The sequence below is a fragment of the Ranitomeya variabilis genome, chromosome 4 (assembly GCF_051348905.1).
Source record: "Ranitomeya variabilis isolate aRanVar5 chromosome 4, aRanVar5.hap1, whole genome shotgun sequence".
In the NCBI taxonomy this organism is placed as follows: domain Eukaryota; kingdom Metazoa; phylum Chordata; class Amphibia; order Anura; family Dendrobatidae; genus Ranitomeya; species Ranitomeya variabilis.
The window spans coordinates 605,309,052-605,328,634 of record NC_135235.1 but is presented as its reverse complement, the minus strand read 5'-3'; the positions used below and the strand labels follow the sequence as shown (position 1 = coordinate 605,328,634).

At 43.2% G+C, this 19,583-nt stretch overlaps 2 non-coding genes across 2 annotated transcripts; both read left to right on the top strand.

The window, feature by feature from the left end:
- Positions 1-1,237: 1,237 nt before the first annotated feature.
- LOC143771329 (U2 spliceosomal RNA) lies at positions 1,238-1,426 on the top strand. Its single transcript, XR_013215083.1, has one exon. It is a non-coding gene; the product is annotated as a U2 spliceosomal RNA (small nuclear RNA).
- A 2,495-nt stretch (positions 1,427-3,921) lies between these two features.
- Positions 3,922-4,118, top strand: LOC143770662 (U2 spliceosomal RNA). The gene has a single exon (XR_013214688.1). It is a non-coding gene; the product is annotated as a U2 spliceosomal RNA (small nuclear RNA).
- Positions 4,119-19,583: the final 15,465 nt, after the last annotated feature.

The window sequence follows — 19,583 nt, the reverse complement described above, 5'->3', positions numbered from 1 at the left end:
AAGTTCAATGATGACTTAAAGGGAAATGAAAGTTGGGATGAGTGTGGGGAGAGAGTGGTGCGTAAATTGAATTTTTGGAGGTTAAGAGAATTGAATCTAACTGGGAAGGTCTTGATTATTAAGGTGGTTATTTTGCCTAATTTGTTATTTGTTGGGAATGTGTATCCTACTGCGTTTATGAAAATTAGGAAAACTGAGAAATTGATTTTTAATTTTCTTTGGGGAAGTCGCATGGAGAAATTGAAGCGGGAGTCTTTGTATAAGTTATGTGTGAATGGTGGTTTGAATTTTTTGAGTGTTGAGTTCTTTTTGGGGATTAGTTATGTGAAAATGTTTGTAGTATGTTTGGGGAAAGGTGATAAGTGTGCTTATATGATGAAGTATTCGGTTGGATTGATGTTGTATGGTTTGAAGTGGGTGAAAAGGGATGCTAGTGTACCAGTTGCTTTTAAGTGTCCGTTGTGGTATGCTTGTGTTGAGAAATTTGTTAGAAAGTATGATTTGTTGTCTGTTAGTATGAATGATTTTAGAGAAAAGAAAAAAGTTGTTAGGATGGTGCGTGAGCGTGAGGTTGTATGTGATATTAATGGATTGAGAGGTGATGAGGTGCCTGAGATGTGGAAGAAAATAAGTATAGAAGGTGTGACGAATAGACAGAGAGATATTGTTTGGATGATGTTGCATGATGTTTTGCCTGTTAGGGATGTGCAAAAGAGGAGGGATTTAATTAAATCTGAGGTATGCCCGAGGGAGGGATGTGGTGCGAGAGAGCATGTTACACATTTGGTTTGGGACTGTGATTTTGCGTATGCTGTATGGAAAGGTATAGGTGGTCTTTGTAAGGAATTGGCTGGAGTATTGTATCTTAATTGGAAGCTTGCAATGTTTGGAATGGGTGCGTGCAGTAGGGTGAAGGATAGGATTTTATGGTTGTTGGTTGTATGTGTGATTGAAAGTATATGGGATGCGAGGAATTTGTTAGTTTTCAGGAGGAAGAAAATGTCTGTTAATGAATGTTTGAGTTTGATTCTGTCACGTATGTACGTGATTTATCTGTGGGACCAGAAACGAGGAAGTGTTATTGATGGTGAAGGAGTTTGGAAATTCAAGAAGTGGAGATTTCTAGTGAAGTTTAGTGTTCTATTGGAGTTGATGTGATTTTATTTTTTTGAATATATACCATGTATGATGAAGGCGAGTATCATTTGAAGCTTTTTTTAAGCTGATTTGATTGAGCATTGTGCTCTGCCTATCAGAGTTGGAAAAAAAAAAATCTGTTCTTATCAGTTTAATATCTGATACGTCCCCTATTTGGGGACCATATATTAAATGGATTTTTGGAACAGGGAGATGGAAGAAGAGCTTGCTCTGTCCACTCCACGCATTGACCCGTTATTGCAGTATCTCCGGGAACAGTGCACTCCTTCTCTGATCCGGTTTCTAAAAACAGATTGAATTGAAATCAGCGCAAGTTGTCTTTTAACCCTTTATGTGAATTCATTTCAGGGTCAAAGAAGCACATTTCAGATGCCAAATGTAGCATTTTGCTTGATTTCCCTTGACCATTTGCAACATTTTGTGTGCCTTGCCTTGCTTTCACCTAGGTATGTCAAGCATTGTATTGCATCCAATATGCAATCAATCAATCAGTCTTTGCTGGTTGCAACAGGTGTGTTAAGATGTAGGCCTGAATTAGGCCATAGTTACAGTGTTGCAAATATATTGTGCCATCTACAAAATTAGGCACCTGCTGTCAGTACTTGGCAGCATTTAAATTGAAGTATCCATTGAGTAGTTCTGCCATACATACCACATTTGTGCCTGCACGAATTCTTTTGTGAAACAGTGTCTCCCTCTTGTGGACCACTGACTTTTCAATGCGGTGTATTTATATGCATTTAAAAAAAAGAAAAAAAAAAGTAAAAATGGTGCCTGTGCTGATCTTGAATATGCTTGTCTTGTCCATCTACACCTGTGTGAGTATTCTAATGCTTTTGACCAACCAGGTGCGCTGCCTGCAGTAGATAGAATCTTAGCACGGAATATTCACGTGCAGTCACAATGGGGATGGAGTGTGTGTCAAAGTAGGTGGAGTTATGCAGATTCAAAACGCATTGTGCACAGCTTGAACACACACAGCAGAACTGTCATTGAGAATGCATCCAGAGTTTCTGGAAATGTCTTCCCTGCGGCACTCTTTTGCTCTGTCTCCACAATAGGTGTCAGTTTTAGGCCTAGGTGTGGCAGAAGTGGAAAACCATTTCTGGTTATCGCTTCTCGGCCTTTTGGCTACGATCAAGTGCAGTAGCCTGATAGTTGCAGTGCTTGGTCTGGCCTAAGGTGCCCAGGGTACCTGGCTCCTTGGCCTGGGGGGATCGCTGCATCTAGCGGTGTGGCTTCACCCCCCTGCTGTTATTGGGGAGTCGGCTTAGTCTCTGGGCAACGAGGAGCGATCAACCTACCTGCAATTTTTCCCTGTGGGTGAGGTTTTGCTGGTGTTCTTGGAGGAGAAGATGGAAGAACAGAGGTCGTATGAAGTGCCGCCCTATGCAAGCGTGAAGAATGGTGTCCGTTTTTTGTTTGAAGATCCAGGAAAGAGAGGAATTGGATTATCTTTCTTGGTAGAGAAATTTTTTTTTGGCCTTTTAGGTGTGCAGAAGGAGGATGTCCTGTCTATGCTGGACTTTCCAAAGCAAGGTTTTTTTGGTGTTTTTTTTTTATTCTGAAGAAAAATACTCAGATTTTTGGAGAAGAGTGGACCTGGTGAAAGGTGATCCTATTTTGGAGGGTGTGAGGATTGTGCCACACTTTCCCAGAAGGGAAAGACTGGTAATTATAAGGATGTACAGTCCCATGGTACCAGAGGAAGAGGTTCTTTATTTTTTGTCTCGTTTTTTTGATGAAGTAGCTGCAGTGGGGAAGATTTTTAATGATTATGGATTTTGGACAACGAAATGGAAGTTTGAGGTGAAGATCAGAGTAAGGCCAGATGGAGAGATGATCCCTCTGTCTAGTCAGTTTAAGATTGGTTTTGTGAACGGTGATATGTTTTTTTCAGGAATGCCTGATTTTTGCAGGAATTGCAAACAGTATGGTCACTGTAAGGATGATTGTTCATTATTATGGTGTTCAAGATGTGAGAAAAGAGGTCATACACAAGAAGGTTGTAAGAATAAGAAATTATGTTAGCTGTGTGGAAAAGATGATCACATATATGAGCATTGTCCAGAGAGGAAAAAGGGCAAGAGAAAGAATAGTAAAGCTGAGAGTCCTGTTATGGGTCTTCAGGTAAAAGAGACTGCTGTGAAAAAGAAAAAAGTTGTGGAGGACAATACTGAAAGTGTTGGGGTTTCTGTAGAGAAAATGGAGGATGAGGTATCTTTGCAGGAAAAGAAGGAAAAAGAAGAAATGGCAAAAAAAGAAAAACTTGAAAGGGAAAAGGAAGAAGAGCGGAAGAAGGACTTAGAGGAGTATGAAAATAGGTTGAGATATGGAAAAGCCAATCCTTTGCCAAGAGATCTGATACCTGTGGTGGAGTTGAGAAAAATTGTCTATATGGATTATGTGAAAGAAACAGAAAATGAGGAGGCTATTGGTCAGCACAGATTGATTAAAGTGGTTGAAGAGCTGAAGAAAATAGACAATCTAAAAGTGTTGCGTATAAAGGTGTGGAAACATTTGGCACGTGATGAGAGGAGGTTTATGGAGACATATAAAGTTCCGCCATGGTTGGCAGAAATTGTAAAGAAAAAATGGACTGGTAGTTTCTTGGAAGAGAAGCTGCTGAATTGGTTGGGTGTATATGGTGTTATGGGTGGTATGCATATTTCAGGATAAATTAAATTATTTTGATGCACGATGATGGATTCTAGGGTCTAATATTGAGTTTCTTGGACTTAAGAATAAGAACTTTGATCCAAAATATTATGTATTATGAATCTGAGTGCAAAAACAAAAAAAAAAAATCTGTTCTTATCAGTTTAATATCTGATACGTCCCCTATTTGGGGACCATATATTAAATGGATTTTTGGAACAGGGAGATGGAAGAAGAGCTTGCTCTGTCCACTCCACGCATTGACCCGTTATTGCAGTGTCTCCGGGAACAGTGCACTCCTTCTCTGATACGGTTTCTAAAAACAGATTGGATTGAAATCAGCGCAAGTTGTCTTTTAACCCTTTATGTGAATTCATTTCAGGGTCAAATGTAGCATTTTGCTTGATTTCCCTTGACCATTTGCAACATTTTGTGTGCCTTGCCTTGCTTTCACCTAGGTATTTCAAGCATTGTATGGCAATCAATATCAATCAATCAATCAATCAATCAATTTTGTCTTTACTGGTTGCAACAGGTGTGTTAAGATGTGGGCCTGTCTTAGGCCTTTGTTACAGTGTTGCAAATATATTGTGCCATCTATCAAATTAGGCCCCGTGCTGTCAGTCCTTGGAGTTTAAATTGAATTATCCAATGAGCAGTTCTGCCATACATACCACAATTGTGACCAAACAAATTATTTTGGAAAACATTGTCTCCCTCTTGTGGACCACCGACTTTCAAATGCAGTGTATTAGTTGCATGTTTAGTCGTGCGGAGGCAGCCATCTTTAGTCTTTAGTCGTGCGGAGGCAGCCATCTTAATCTTGAGTCGTGCGGATGCACCCATCTTTAGTCTTGCAGAGGCAGCCATCTTTAGTCTTTAGTCGTATGGAGGCAGCCATCTTCAGTCTTTAGTCGTGTGGAGGCAGCCATCTTTAGTCGTGTGGAGGCAGCCATCTTTAGTCTTTAGTCGTGCGGAGGCAGCCATCTTTAGTCGTGTGGAGGCAGCCATCTTTAGTCTTTAGTCGTGCGGAGGCAGCCATCTTTAGTCTTTAGACGTGTGGAGGCAGCGATCTTTAGTCATGCGGAGGCAGCCATCTTTAGTCATGCGGGGGCAGCCATCCTAAGTCGAGCGGAGGCAGCCATTTTATGTCTTTAGTCGTGCAGAGGCAGCCATTTTATGTCTTTAGTCGTGCAAAGGCAGCCATCTTTAGTTGTGTGGAGCCAGCCATCTTTAGTCGTGCGAAGGCAGCCATCTTTAGTTGTGCGAAGGCAGCCCTCTTTAGTCTTTAGTCATGCGGAGGCAGCCATCTTTAGTCTTTAGTCATGTGGAGGCAGCCATCTTTAGTCTTTAGTCGTGCGGAGGCAGCCAGCTTTAGTCTTTAGTCGTGCGGAGGAAGCCAACTTTAGTCTTTAGTCGTGCGTAGGCAGCCAGCTTTAGTCGTTAGTCATGCAGAGGCAGCCATCTTTAGTTGTGCGGAGGCAGCCATTTTTAGTCTTTAGTCATACGGAGCCAGCCATCTTTACTATTTAATCATGTGGAGACAGACATCCTTTGTCTTTAGTCGTGCGGAGGCAGCCATCTTTACTATTTAGTCATGTGGAGGCAGCCATCTTTTGTATTTAGACTTGCGGAGGCATCCATCTTTAGTCGTGCGGAGGCAGCCATCTTTAGTCTTTAGTCGTGCGGAGGCAGCCATCTTTAGTCTTTAGACGTGCAGAGGCAGCCATCTTTAGTCGTGTGGAGGCAGCCATCTTTAATCGTGTGGAGGCAGCAATCTTTAGTCGTGTGGAGGCAGCCATCTTTAATCGTGTGGAGGCAGCAATCTTTAGTCGTGTGGAGGCAGCCATCTTTAATCGTGTGGAGGCAGCAATCTTTAGTCGAGCGGAGGCAGCCATTTTATGTCTTTAGTCGTGCAGACGCAGCCATTTTATGTCTTTAGTCGTGCAAAGGCAGCCCTCTTTAGTCTTTAGTCATGCGTAAGCAGCCATTTTTAGTCATTCGTCATGCGGAGGCAGCCATCTTTAGTCGTGTGGAGGCAGCCATCTTTAGTAATAAGTCGTGCGGTGGCAGCCAGCTTTAGGCCTAAGTCGTGCGGAGGCAGCCATCTTTAGTCTGCGGCTGAAGCAGTAGCAGGCAGGCAGGCAAGCCGGCAGTAGGATCTACACCCTGCATCAGGAGTGCAATGGGAAGACCGCTGCCTGTTTTTTTTCTCTTTTCAATTTCCCTTTCGCCCTCCACCTGGCACTCAGTCGCGCACATTGGAACAAAAGGGAGGAGTGGGGGTGGTGGTGTTTTTAAAATGGGTGGAGTTATGCAAATTAAAAACACATGGCTCGCAACTTGATCAAACAGCAGAACTGTCATTGGGAATGCTTCCAGTTTGTGAAAATGTTATCCTCAGGACAATCGTTTGCTCCATCTAGTGCAGAACGATTTCTGGTTATCGCTTCTCGGCCTTTTGGCTAAGATCAGGTGTAGTGACCATATAGTTGTTGCCTTGGTCTTGACAGGAAGGTGCCTGGGGGGATTGTCTCACTTATGGTGGGACTTCACCTCCCTGCTATTAGGGAGCTGGATTAGTCCCCAGGCAATGACTTGCGATCCCCCGGCGAAAGGCCGAGCCCGTGGTGACGGTAAGCCTTAGCCAAACTGCTGCGATGCCATGTGAGTGGCAATTCTCATCTAGCGCTGACCAGATCAGGAACTCGACAAAGATCGAGGTTCCGGAAAACCATGTCTGTTACGACAATCCCCGTGAGTTTTTCGTACAGATTCTGAGAAATCTGTTGGGCGTTAAGGAGAGTGAAGTCCACTGATTGCAGGAAAAGGGGCAGAACTCATATGTCCTAACGCTAATGACCAAGGTTGCCTGTCAAAACTTCTATGAACGAGTTAAGGGCGAGCGTTGCAGCAAGCTGTTGGATGGAGTGGTCTTCACTGGTCTGTATGGTGAACTTGACGTACCCCTCATGGTGCATATGTTCAATCCTCATGTGTCCAGAGAGGATATTGAGCTGCTCCTTATCAGATACTGCACATCTGTAAGGTTCACGGGGAAAGTCAAAGGGAGAAGCGGTTTCTGGAATGGAAAATGACGCTTCATGGTATGCTTTAGACCTGACCCTGGGGATGTGGAAGGCCTTATGCACCCCCCTCCACAGTGGTGCTGGGGAGAGACCACGGCTATCTGTTCTACAATAGACAGCCATTCAGCTGCCGGAAGTGTGGCGACCTTGGTCATATGCAGAGTGCCTGCAAAAAAGAGCGGATGAGTCAGTGCCACAACTGTGGTAAATGGGGTCATGCCTCAAAGGACTGCAAAAGTGAAAAGACCTGCAGTAGTTGTGGACAGTCTGATCACCTGTTCAGCAATTGTCCAATGCGGACAAGGTTTCGTGGTGGCTCTCGGGCACCTGCAGCTAGCTCCGCAGGGATTCCCTCACCGGTGTGAGCTTTGCGGACATCACTGCGGGTCTAATGCGGTCTGACTCAGTTGAAATTCGGATGGTACCCCCATCTAATGAGTCGGCTCCTACAGCTGAAGTGGTACTTTTGCCTACTCCTGGGGGTGTCCAGGTTCCGCCTGGCGGGGAGGTGGCACTTCCTCAGAGGAGATCTCAGAAGGATCAAAAAAAGAGGTGGAAATCCAGAGCGGTTGGTGCCATTCCAGATGCCCATCCAGATGTCCATCTGGAGGTCCCTGTTGATGACCATGCTGTCGTTGGATCTGATGTCTGCTGTTGTGAATTCTGTTGTGGGTTCTGCTCTTGGGCTCCCTCCGGTGGTTATAAGTGGTAGTGCTGCTGTTTGTCCTTCACAGCAGCCATCAGGTGCTTCCAATTTGGACGGGGCTATTTAGTCTGGCTTCACCCTTTAGTGAGTGCCAGTTGTCCATTGTTTTTCTGGAGGATTCACATCTTTGCTTGGTTTCTCCTGCTGGATTGTCCAAATCATCAAAGATAAGTCCTGGCTTTGTTTTTGCAGTCCACATGCGGTGGACTTTATAGTTCAGTGAATTGCTATGTTTTTTCTTGTCCAGCTTTGTCTGTGTAAGGATTTATTCAGCCAAGCTGGAAGCTCTGGAGTCGCAGAGTTACCCTCCATGCCTTTAGTTAGGTGTGGAGATTTTTGTATTCTCTGTGGTGATTTTTGTAGTATTTTAATACTGACCGCACAGTACTCTGTCCTGTCTTTTCTTTCTAGGTAGCGTGGCCTCCTTTGCTAAATTCTGTTTTCAGTCTGCGTTTGTAATTTCCCTCTCCTCTCACAGTCAATATTTGTGGGGGGCTGTCTTTCCTTTGGGGACTTTCTCTGAGGCAAGATAGTTTTCCTGTTTCTTTCTTTAGGGGTAATTAGTCCTCCGGCTGTGACGACGCGTCTAGGGAGTGACAGGAACATCCCACGGCTACTTCTAGTTGTGGTGTTAAGTTCAGGGTCTGCGGTCAGTATAGAGGCCACCTACTCCAGAGCTCGTCCATGCTGCTCCTAGGCCACCAGATCATAACAGTGTGCCCTGAAACTGGTCCAGAGGCCCAGCCAGATGCCATTCCAGAGGGATGTTCTGATGCTTGTTCAAGGGATGGAGGTCCAACCGATGATCCTGGTGCCGGACCTGATGGTCACCCTGGTTCGGGAGATGCGTTTTACTGGCGGCCCTGGCGGGGTTGTGGATGTTCCACCAGCTGCAGTGCCTGGAGTGGACCCTGCAGACCAGATGGATCTCAGTGTCAGTGGTAAGAGGAGCCGTGAGGAGATTCGGGAGGAGTGCCCGCCTGAGTCGTCCTGTAAAATCCTTCTGGCTGTTGCTTCACAACTTCTCAGCCCAGAAGGGACTAATCTAATAGAGGAATACACGGACTCCGATGATACTGCCAGCTTATTGACTGTGTCTTCTTTATCACCTGCCATATCACAGCTTATTGAGTCTGGTTCTGAGAGCCTAGAATCAATAAAAAAGACTTAATATGGCAGACATCCGCATTGCCTCACTGAATGTGAGAAGCCTAAAGAGCCCCACTAGGAGGGCTGCTTTGTTTGCATGGCTAATGACTTTGAGGCTATGTGCACACGTCAGGATTTCTAGCAGAAATTTTCCTGACAAAAACCGAACATTTCTGCCAGAAATCCGCATGCGTTTTTTTCGGGGTTTTTCATGCGTTTGACGCGTTTTTTTCCAAATGCATAGAATTGCAGGAAAAATGCGGAAAATCTGCAAAATTAATGAACATGCTGCTTTTTTTACCGCAATGAGTTTTTTCGCGGAAAAAAATGCACCATGTGCACAAAACATGCAGAATGCATTCTAAATTATAGGATGCATAAAATATGCGTTTTTAATGAGTTTTTATAGCATTTTTATTGTGAAAAAACGTGAAAAGAAAGCAAAAAAATCTGAACGTGTGCACATACCCTCAGCTTTGAGGTCTTTTTACTGCAAGAGTGTGGTATTGATCATGGACTATCATATCCCAACCTAATTAAAGACTGGACAGCAGAACCCTCTGTCTGGTCAGGGTCAAATGAAAATAAAGCTGCTGGGGTTGGGATTTTATTTAAAGGTCAAAATGTGAATATTTTATCTGTCACTGAAATCATTCCAGGTCGTGCCTTATTAACCCACATTGTTTTAAATGGTTGACACTGAGGACTAAGAGCATGCTGGTGCTCGAAACGCGTCCAGTCGGGTGTTGGTTACTTTCCCCTAGCGACCATGCTGGTCATGTCTCAGCAGCGTTTTAACATATACTAATAAAGTTTTTACATTTTATTCCTGCAGCTGGAACCATTTCTTCTTTATCAATAAGTCTCTTAAAACACCTAGTGACAGATCTTAAATTATTAGATGCATGGAAGAAGTCCCACCCTTCTGACCCAGGATACACGTGGAAGGGTAGAGGGCTGTCTTCCCGTATTGATTTTATTTTCTGTTCTAATGATGTTTTTAAATCCAGAAATGCAGGGCTGATGGAAAACATCTTTTCTGATCATGTATTGCTACATACCAACCTGCAGGTTCCTGGGGATGCAAGTGTAGGTAAAGGTATGTGGAAACTGAATACACTACTTCTAGAAGACGAGTTGGTAAGGGCAGACTTTATAGCCAAATATGAATCCTGGAGGGGGTGGAAACACCCAAAACAGAGTATGCTGGGGTGGTGAAAATGTGTTAAAACTCGCATTAAAGAGTTTTTTTATCAGAGTGGGTAAAAGAAAGGCACGTGAAAAAAGGAAATGTTTTAGAGATTTTAATGTCAGGCTGCAGACTCTCCATAGGCTCAAGGAGTGGGGAGTGCCTGGGGTGGATGGAGAGATGGCAAAAATCAAAACTGAAATCCACAAATTCCTGAAGCAAAAGGATAAAGAGATAATTTTTAGTGCCCGTGTAAAATATTTAGAAGAGGGTGAGTCATGTTCAAGGTTTTTCTTTAAAAAAGTTAATGATAAAAAACAAGTGATTGTGAAATTGGAAGGAGAGACTTCCACTGGGGGCATTTTAGAGAAAACTTTTACTTTTTATAATGATCTTTTTAGTACAAAAAATATTGTCGAGACCTGATTTTAGGAAATCTTAATGTTTTATCCCAGTTTTTAAATAAGGAGGACCAGGAGTTTTTAGAAAACAATGTTTTAACATCTGAAGTTGAAGCGGCCCTAAAGAGTTTTGCTAATGGCAAGGCTCCTATATCAGACGGCCTCTCCCTATTGAATTTTACATTTGTTTTTGGGATACTATTAAAACTGATTTCTTACAAGTGGTTAGTGAAGCCTTTATGGCCGACTCTTTACCCTATTCATGGCGTAAAAGCATGATCACCCTCATTTTTAAAAAAAGGTGATAGAACAAAACTGGAAAATTGGAGGCCCATTTCATTATTGAATACAGACTATAAAATCCTTGCAAAAATTATTTCTGGCCATCTAAAGGTTGTTATTAAAAATGTGATCCACCCTGATCAGGTGTGTGGTGTCACTGGGAGATCAATCTGGGAGCACCTTAACTTAATTCGGGATCTGATCTGGTATCAGAAGGACAGAAAACAACCATTAGCTATTTTATCTTTGGATTTTGTGAAGGCCTTTGATAGGGTCTCCCACTTTTATCTTTTTAAAGTTTTAGAAAGGATGGGGTTCCCTAAGTCTTTTATCCAGAAAATATTGCTTTTATATAAACAGTCATGTGCACAGGTTTTAATTAATGGGTTTTTAACTAAAGAGGTGGTGCTTCAGTCCGGAGTAAAACAAGGCTGTCCCATGTCCCCACTTTTATTTGTTTGCTCCATCGAACCACTCTTGTGCTTGCTACGTCAGGACAAGGTGATCAGAGGGATTTTTATGCCAGGTGGTGGTGGGCAGCAGGTTAGGGCTCTTGGATATATGGATGACATATCAGTGTATGGCACCAGCTTAGCATCTATAAATAGAGCAATTTTAATCATGGAAATTTTTAGTGTGGGTTCTGGTTTTAACCCCTTCATGACCTTGCCGTTTTTTGCAATTCTGACCAGTGTCCCTTTATGAGGTAATACCTCAGGAACGCTTCAACGGATCCTAGCGATTCTGAGATTGTTTTTTCGTGACATATTGGGCTTCATGTTAGTGGTAAATTTAGGTCGATAATTTCTGAGTTTATTTGTGAAAAAAAACGGAAATTTGGCAAAAAGTTTGAAAATTTTGCAATTTTCACATTTTGAATTTTTATTCTGTTAAACCAGAGAGTTATGTGACACAAAATAGTTAATAAATAACATTTCCCACATGTCTACTTTACATCAGCACAATTTTGGAAACAATTTTTTTTTTTGCTAGGAAGTTATAAGGGTTAAAATTTGACCAGTGATTTCTCATTTTTACAACAAAATTTACAAAACCATTTTTTTTAGGGACCACCTCACATTTGAAGTCAGTTTGAGGGTTCTATATGGCTGAAAATACCCAAAAGTGACACCATTCTAAAAATTGCACCCCTCAAGGTGCTCAAAACCACATTCAAGAAGTTTATTAACCCTTCAGGTGTTTCACAGCAGCAGAAGCAACATGGAAGTAAAAAATGAACATTTAACTTTTTAGTCACAAAAATGATCTTTTAGCAACAATTTTTTATTTTCCCAAGGGTAAAAGGAGAAACTGGACCACGGACGTTGTTGTCCAATTTGTCCTGAGTACGCTGATACCTCATATGTGGGGGTAAACCACTGTTTGGGCGCACGGCAGGGCTCGGAAGGGAAGGAGCGCCATTTGACTTTTTGAATGAAAAATTGGCTCCAATCTTTAGCGGACACCATGTCGCGTTTGGAGAGCCCCCGTGTGCCTAAACATTGGAGCTCCCCCACAAGTGACCACATTTTGGAAACTAGACCCCCCAAGGAACTTATCTAGAAGCATAGTGAGCACTTTAAACCCCCAGGTGCTTCACAAATTGATCCGTAAAAATGAAAAAGTACTTTTTTTTCACAAAAAAATTATTTTAGCCTCAATTTTTTCATTTTCACATGGGCAACAGGATAAAATGGATCCTAAAATTTGTTGGGCAATTTCTCCTGAGTACACCAATACCTCACATGTGGGGGTAAACCACTGTTTGGGCACATGGTAAGGCTCGGAAGGGAAGGAGCGCCATTTGACTTTTTGAATGAAAAATTATCTCCATCGTTAGCGGACACCATGTCGCGTTTGGAAAGCCCCTGTGTGCCTAAACATTGGAGCTCCTCCACAAGTGACCCCATTTTGGAAACTAGACCCCCCAAGGAACTCATCTAGAGGCATAGTGAGCACTTTAAACCCCCAGGTGCTTCACAAATTGATCCGCAAAAATGAAAAAGTACTTTTTTTTTTCACACAAAATTTCTTTTAGCCTCAATTCTTTCATTTTCACATGGGCAACAGGATAAAATGGATCCTAAAATTTGTTGGGCAATTTCTCCTGAGTATGCTGATACCTCATATGTGGGGGTAAACCACTGTCTGGGTGCACGGCAAGGCTCGGAAGGGGAGGCGTACCATTTGACTTTTTGAATGGAAAATTAGCTCCAATCGTTAGCGGACGCCATGTCGCTTTTGGAGAGCCCCTGTGTGCCTAAACATTGGAGCTCCCCTACAAGTGATCCCATTTTGGAAACTAGACCCCCCAAGGAACTTATCTAGATGCATAGTGAGCACTTATAAACTTCTGTGAAGCACCTGGGGGTTATAACGCAGAGCCGTGAAAATAAAAAATATTTTTTCTTTCCTCAAAAATGATTTTTAGCCCAGAATTTTTTATTTTCCCAAGGGTAATAGGAGAAATTGGACCCCAAATGTTGTTGTCCAGTTTGTCCTGAGTACGATGATACCCCATATGTGGGGGTAAACCACTGTTTGGGCGCACGGCAGGGCTCGGAAGGGAAGGCACGCCATTTCGCTTTTTGAATGGAAAATTAGCTCCAATCATTAGCGGACACCATGTCGCGTTTGGAGAGCCCCTGTGTGCCTAAACATTGGAGCTCCCGCACAAGCGACCCCATTTTGGAAACTAGACCTCCCAAGGAACTAATCTAGATGTGTGGTGAGCACTTTGAACCCCCAAGTGCTTCACAGAAGTTTATAACGCAGAGCCATGAAAATAAAAAATAATTTTTCTTTTCTCAAAAATGATTTTTTAGCCCACAATTTTTTATTTTCCCAAGGGTAACAGGAGAAATTGGACCCCAAAAGTTGTTGTCCAGTTTCTCCTGAGTACGCTGATACCCCATATGTGGGGGTAAACCACTGTTTTGGCACACGTCGGGGTTCGGAAGGGAAGTAGTGACGTTTTGAAATGCAGACTTTGATGGAATGCTCTGCGGGCATCAGGTTGCGTTTGCAGAGTCCCTGATGTGCCTAAACAGTAGGAACTCCCCACAAGTGACTCCATTTTGGAAACTAGACCCCCAAGGGAACTTATCTAGATGTGTGGTGAGCACTTTGAACCCCCAAGTGCTTCACAGAAGTTTATAACGCAGAGCCGTGAAAATAATAAATGTGTTTCCTTTCCTAAAAAATATTTTTTTAGCCCAGAATTTTTTATTTTTGCAAGAGTAACAGGAGAAATTGGACCCCAAAAGTTGTTGTCCAGTTTCTCCTGAGTACGCGGATACCCCATATGTGGGGGTAAACCACTGTTTGGGCACATGCCGGGGCTCGGAAGGGAAGTAGTGACGTTTTGGAATGCAGACTTTGATGGAATGGTCTGCGGGCATCATGTAACGTTTGCAGAGCCCCTGATATGCCTAAACAGTAGAAACCCCCCACAAGTGACCCCATTTTGGAAACTAGACCCCCCAAGGAACTTATCTAGATGTGTGGTGAGCACTTTCAACCCCCAAGTGCTTCACAGAAGTTTATAACGCAGAGCCGTGAAAATAAAAAAATAATTATTCTTTCCTCAAAAATTATGTTTTAGCAAGTAATTTTTTATTTTCACAAGGGTAACAGGAGAATTTGGACCTCAATATTTGTTGCCCAGTTTGTTGTGAGTACGCTGATACCCCATATGTGGGGGTAAACCACTGTTTGGGCACACGTCAGGGCTCGGAAGGGAAGTAGTGACATTTGAAATGCAGACTTTGATGGAATGGTCTGCGGGCGTCACATTGCATTTGCAGAGCCCCTGATGTGCCTAAACAGTAGAAACACCCCACAAGTGACCCCATTTTGGAAACTAGACCCCCGAAGGAACTTATCTAGATGTGTGGTGAGCACTTTCAACCCCCAAGTGCTTCACAGAAGTTTATAACGCAGAGCCGTGAAAATAAAAAAATAATTATTCTTTCCTCAAAAATTATGTTTTAGCAAGTAATTTTTTATTTTTGCAAGGGTAACAGGAGAAATTGGACCCCAACAGTTGTTGCCCAGTTTGTCCTGAGTACGCTGGTACCCCAAATGTGGGGGTAAACCACTGTTTGGGCGCACGTCGGGGCTTGGAAGGGCGGGAGCACCATTTGACTTTTTGAACGCAAGATTGGCTGGAATCAATGGTGGCGCCATGTTGCGTTTGGAGACCCCTGATGTGCCTAAACAGTGGAAACCCCTCAATTCTAACTTCAACACTAACCCCAACACACCCCTAATCCTAATCCCAACTGTAGCCATAACCCTAATCACAACCCTAACCCCAACACACCCCTAACCGCAACACACCCGTAACCCTAATTCCAACCCTAATCCTAACCCTAATCCCAACCGTAACCCTAATCCCAACCCTAACCACAACTGTAACCCCAACACACCCCTAACCCTATCCGTAACCCTAACCACAAGCCTAATCTTAACCCTATTTCAAACCCTAGCCCTAATTCCAACCCTAACTCTAATTCCAACCCTAACCCTAAGGCTATGTGCCCACGTTGCGGATTCGTGTGAGATTTTTCCGCACGATTTTTGAAAAATCTGCAGGTAAAAGGCACTGCGTTTTACCTGCGGATTTACAGCAGATTTCCAGTGTTTTTTTGTGCGGATTTCACCTGCGGATTCCTATTGAGGAACAGGTGTAAAACGCTGCGGAATCCGCACAAAGAATTGACATGCTGCGGAAAATACAATGCAGCGTTTCTGCACGGAATTTTCCGCACCATGGGCACAGCGGATTTGGTTTTCCTTAGGTGTACATGGTACTGTAAACCTGATGGAAAACTGCTTCGAATTCGCAGCGGCCAATCCGCTGCGGATCCGCGGCCAATCCGCTGCGGATCCGCGGCCAATCCGCTGCGGATCCGCGGCCAATCCGCTGCGGATCCGCGGCCAATCCGCTGCGGCCGATCCGCTGCGGATCCGCGGCCGATCCGCTGCGGATCTGCGGCCGATCCGCTCTGTGTGCACATGCCATAACCCTACCCCTAACCCTACCCCTAACCCTACCCCTAGTTCTAACCCTAGTTCTAACCCTAACCCTAGTGGAAAAAGAAAAAAAAATATTTTCTTTATTTTATTATTGTCCCTACCTATGGGGGTGATAAAGGGGGGGGGGGGTTTATTTATTATTTTTTTATTTTGATCGCTGTGATAGAACCTACCACAGCGATCAAAATGTACTTGTAATGAATCTGCCGGCCGGCAGATTCAGCGGGCGCACTAAGCATGCGCCCGCCATTTTGGAAGATGGCGGCGCCCAGCGAGGAGACGGACCGACACCAGGAGCCTCGGTAAGTATAAGGGGGGGGGGAGATCGGGGCACGGGGGGGGCGTCGGAGCACCGGGGGGTGACATCGGAGCAGGGGGGGAGCGGGCAGGAGGACGGGGGAGCGGATCACAGGACGGAGGGGACCGGACCCCATAACGGAGCACTGGGGGGGCGATCGGTGGGGTGGGGGGGGGGTCACTTCAGGTTTTCCAGCCATGGCCGATGGTATTGCAGCATCGGCCATGGCTGGATTGTAATATTTCACCAGTTTTTTAGGTGAAATATTACAAATCGCTCTGATTGGCAGTTTCACTTTCAACAGCCAATCAGAGCGATCGTAGCCACGGGGGGGCTGAAGTACCACTCCCCCTCTCCCTGCAGATCGGGTAAAATAGGAGTTAACCCCTTCACCCGATCTGCAGGGACGCAATCATTCCATGACGCTACATAGGCGTCATGGGTCGGGAAGGGGTTAAGCTGAATATTAATAAATGTGACTGTTTAATAATGGGCCAATGGGAATCAGACCCCCCTCGGGTCCCAACACAAACAGTTGGAATCAAGATTCTGGGCATCTTGTTTAACCAGGCAAATGATGGCAAAGAAAACTGGGACCTGGTACTTAATAAATTAAACCAGAAAATTTCCCTGTGGCAAATCAGCAAATTATCAATGGAGGGTAAGATTCTAGTGATCAAGATGGTATTGCTTCCCATCATTTTGTATGCCGCCATGGTCTTCCCCCAAACTCCCTTTAACTAAAAAAGCTCATGAAACCGATGTTTTATTTTTTATGGGGTTCCAGAATGGAGAAATTAAGGAGGGAGGTGGTTTACAAACGTAAGAAGAATGGTGGTAAGGCGTTTCCCAATCTAAAACTTTGTATTTTCATTAAGTTCTTTGTGTTTTGTTGTAAAAGTTTGAACAATGTTGGGGGTTTTACGTGTTTCCTGAGGTACGCAACAGGATTCACTTTCAGGAAGCTACATTTTGCATGAATGCTAACTGTGCTTTTATTTTATCACCTCCCGATCATTACATGGTCCTGGAAAGCACCATTTCTGTGTATGACCTAACTCATGTTGACTGTCAGTTTCTCCTTGACCAGAGAAAGCTGACAATTATCTGTAAGGGTCATGAGGAGATGGAGGACGTGTCCAATTTTTCCATACATAGAAATATTGCACAGAAAGGGATCATATCAAAACATCTTTATTGGATAAACACTATATTAAAAATTACATCAAACACTAGATGGAATACTCTGAAAGGTGACACCAGGGCCGCAGGTGAGAGGATAATAACATGCTCTGATCAAAAGTACCGTCCATATAGCAAACATAGGTGTGCTAGTGATCCATATATATTGAAGTAAGTAACACTAAGCTGGTAGAAAGCGTCCAGCAACCACATCCAGGCAACATACAGGACAATGGGTAAAGCTAGTAAAGCATAATTACCTCAGACCTGCGGCGCCACCCCAAATGGACGCTTTCTACCAGCTTAGTGTTACTTACTTCAATATATATGGATCACTAGCACACCTATGTTTGCTATATGGACGGTACTTTTGATCAGAGCATGTTATTATCCTCTCACCTGCGGCCCTGGTGTAGTTGTCACCTTTCAGAGTATTCCATCTAGTGTTTGATGTAATTTTTAATAGTGTTTATCCAATAAAGAAGTTTTGATATGATCCCTTTCTGTGCAATATTTCTATGTAGGGTTTATAGTATGGAATAATGTTGCCTGTCCGGCCCTTAGCAACTCCCAAAAGGATCTGGCTTGGCAGGTAGTTCACCAATGCCCCCCAACAAGTGCCTTCCAGGACCATAGGGGTTTGTTGGCCAGTGCCAGATGTCCTAGAGACAGGTGTGCACCTGAGGAGTCCGTTTTTCACTTACTTTGGGACTGCTCCTATGCTCAAGAGCTCTGGCAAACAGTGGGTACCCTCCTGAAGTGGATATGTGGGATACAATCCCTAACCTGTGACACAATTATATATGGTATTATTAACTGCCCTTCCATGAAACAAGCACGAGTGGCATGGCTAATGATCAATTGTTTTAAAGTATCCCTATGGAAAGTGTGAAATATACTTTTGTTTAAGCGTGAAGTTATTTCTGTAAATGACTGTATTGGATTTGCACTGTGTGAGATGTATACATATTACCTGAGAGACTGTAAAAAAATGGGAGCAAAAGAAGCAAAACAGTTATGGTGCTTACAAATTTGGAATATGTAATATTTATATATGTAAATTATATGCATATTAGTTGTTTTAATTTGTGTTATTAATTACTTTTTTACAAGATTGTTTTAAGCCATGTTTTATTCAAGTGTGAATTTTATAATGTACTTGGATTTTAACAGCAATGGTTTTATTAAATCTGATGAATTGTAAATGAGTCTCACCAAGATAAAAGAACATAGTTTATATGCATATGTATTGTACTGTTTTTACATTTTACCTTGTTTTAAAATCAGATTTGTATTAGTTTTATGTCATATTTTACTCAAGTCTTTGATTTGTTTGAAATTTATGATGTATGTCTGATTTTAATAAAGCTTATTTTTAAAGTGATCTGTTCGTATCAGTTTAATATCTTTAACCCTTTATGTGAATTCTTTTCAGGGTCAAAGAAGCACATTTCAGATGCTAAATGCAGCATTTTGCTCGATTTAACGTAACCATTGGCAACATTTTGTGTGCGCCTTGCTTTCACCTATGTATGTCAAGCATTGTATTGTATTCAATATGTAATCAATTAATCAATCAATCTGTCTTTACTGGTTGCAACAGGTGTGTTAAGATGTAGGCCTATAATCGGCCTTTGTTACAGTGTTGCAAATCTACTGTGCCATCTACCAAATTAGGCTCCGTGCTATCAGTACTTGGTGTTTAAACTGAAGTATCCAATGAGTAGTTCTGCCATACATGCCACATTTCTGACACCTTCATTTCTGCTGCAAAATATTGTCTCCCTCTTGTGGATAACCGACTTTTTCTTTTTTCTTCATTTGGTGTATATGTATTTCAATTAAAAAAGAAGAAATTGTGTCTGTCTGTGCTGATCTTAAATATGCTGCCTATCTTCACCTGTGTGAGTATTGTAATGGTTTGTAGCAGCCAGGTGCGCTGCCTGCATTAGATAGAATGTTTGCACGGAACTGCGTGTCACAATGGGCCCTGGCCTATGTCAAGCAGTGCGGTGGCAGCCATCTTTAGTCCGCGGCTGAAGCAGTAGCAGGCAGGCAGTAGGGTCTACACCCTGCATCAGGAGTGCAAAGGGAAGACCGCTGCCTGTTTTTTTTTTTTCTCTTTTGAATTTCCCTTTCGCCCTCCACCTGGCACTCAGTCGCGCACATTGGAACAAAAGGGAGGAGTGGGGGTGGTGGTGTTGTTAAAAATGGGTGGAGTTATGCAGATTAACCCTAGAACGCATATTGGGGGCCTTTTAGGCCCCCATGCTTACATTTTTGCTATTATCTGCAAAATTACTTTAGTTAGAATTTTGAAACTCCAGGTATTCCTCAAGTATGTCGTTGTTGATAATATCCAGTTGTTCATATAATTTTTTTCATAGGCATTATGATGTAACAATGCTTGCTTGGTGAAAACTACATCTGT